The sequence below is a fragment of the Macaca fascicularis genome, chromosome 3 (genome assembly GCF_037993035.2).
Source record: "Macaca fascicularis isolate 582-1 chromosome 3, T2T-MFA8v1.1".
NCBI classification, from domain to species: Eukaryota; Metazoa; Chordata; class Mammalia; order Primates; family Cercopithecidae; genus Macaca; species Macaca fascicularis.
Window position 1 is genome coordinate 9,901,585 of NC_088377.1, and position 1,797 is coordinate 9,903,381.

At 59.4% G+C, this 1,797-nt stretch overlaps 1 protein-coding gene across 1 annotated transcript in view; it reads right to left on the bottom strand.

Annotated features, from left to right (window-relative positions):
• TTC3 (tetratricopeptide repeat domain 3) overlaps window positions 1-1,712 on the bottom strand; it is a 121,000-nt gene extending 119,288 nt beyond the window's left edge. Inside the window, exon 1 of the mRNA XM_005595963.5 lies at window positions 1,617-1,712. The gene's annotated coding sequence lies outside the window, so the exon portion shown is untranslated. The remainder of the gene's footprint in view (window positions 1-1,616) is intronic.
• Window positions 1,713-1,797: the final 85 nt, after the last annotated feature.

A 1,797-nucleotide genomic window follows, 5' to 3' on the forward strand; every position in this document is an offset into this window, starting at 1 on the left:
AATCACGTCTGTAAAATCTGAATCACGGATTGGTTAGCTCCCCCCTCTGTATTTGATATTTGAAATATTTCAAAAATTAAAAAAAAAGGAAAATTAGACAATAAGAAAATTGGGCAGAACAAAGGCACCAAAACGCAGCCCTTGCGGCAGAGCATGAAACCTTGAGCAAACGGAGCAGTAGCTGGTTCCCTAATGGGTTTGAAGTTTCTTACCCTAGGTATCCTTATAATATATCCCATTTTCCTTAGCATAAATCGCAAATTTCTTGCAACAAAAAAATGTCGTAACTAGAGCCGTAGTTATAAGGAAAACGCTCCCTCCGCAGGAGTAAAATCTGTAAGATTTCTACCTCGTTTCCCTCGCCAGGATGTTGGGCAAAATGGAAAGCGATTTAGGTGAATGCCATAAAATACTCTACAAACCATTAAATATCATCAAGAACGGCTAAGGACAGCATCGCCCAGCAGGCGTGTGCATATATTTTGAAAGGTCTCTGCAACTGAGGGGGTTCTGACGTCCAGGGCGCCTCTGTTTGAAAACGCACGGCGAACTGGTACCAGCCCAAATTCACCTGTCTCGGCTCCATTTTTTATCTTTGATCCCTCTATTCTGTGCCCTGAACAGGCTGGCTGAAGAAGCCACACTGGCAGCGTCAACACTGCGGAGCAACTGGCAGCGTCAACACTGCGGAGCAACTCGCCAGACTCGATCCTGTCCACCCCCCTTCCCTTTAGCGTCTGTGGGGGAAGATGCTCAGAAAGAGGCGCGGGGGCGAGGGGAGCGGCGAGGTTACCCCCCTCCTGGGTCCGTTCCGTAGGGACAGGCCCTGGACTGGACTGCCAGTTCACACGAAAACAGGTGACAACAGAGTCGTGAACACACGCACACACAGCAAGGGATGTGCACGAACGTTCACGAACACGCACCAACGAAACCCGCACACAAGAGATACCCACTCGACAAAACTAAACCCGCACACATGAGATCACGCACTCGACAGAACCCATGCGCAGACACTCTGGGGACACTCGGAGACACGCGAGGACGCACACTCGCGCGAGCAAGGCTCTAGGCGGGGGTCGCGATTACAGGAGGCGCGGCCACGCGCGCTGGGGAACGCGCAGCCCACAGACATGGGCAGTGACACAAAGGGGGGGCCACCCGCGAGGCCGAGAGCGCCCCCGCAGCCGCCAGGGAGCGCGGACACCGACACAAAGGGGACCACGAGGCGACACGCGAGCGCGGGCCCCTCCACCCAGCAGGGGGTGTCAGCCACGCACCGGCCGAGGCACGGGCAGCGGGGGAATGCGCACAAAGCGACTACTCCCACCCTCGCTCCGGCATCCCAGGGCCTCGCTCGCAAAAGGGCACCAGACCAAGGGGACAAACCCACTGGGGCAGGCAATAGCGGCCACACCCCCTCATTGCGCGGGGCCCCAACCCATGCAGACACACAGCGGGCACCGCAGCGAGGAACGCGGGGTGACGCGCACACACCCACACTCACCACACACCCACGGAGGGGGTGTGGAATGCCCCACTCCCCCGGCATCTCGGCTGCAGCGGGACAAGGTGACACATCCGGGAGCCCGGCCGCGCGCCGGGTGTGCACTCACCCGGGCCCGCCGCCCGCGAGCCTCGGCGCAGGCAGCAGCCTCCGCCGCTGCTGCCGCCGCAGCCGGCACCTCCGGCCCTCCACGTCAGCCGACGGCGGGAGGGAGTGGGCGGCTGCGCTGAAGGGAGGTGCATCACGTGGGCGGGCAGCGCGCCTGCGCAGTCGCACCCCACCGCCCCCTC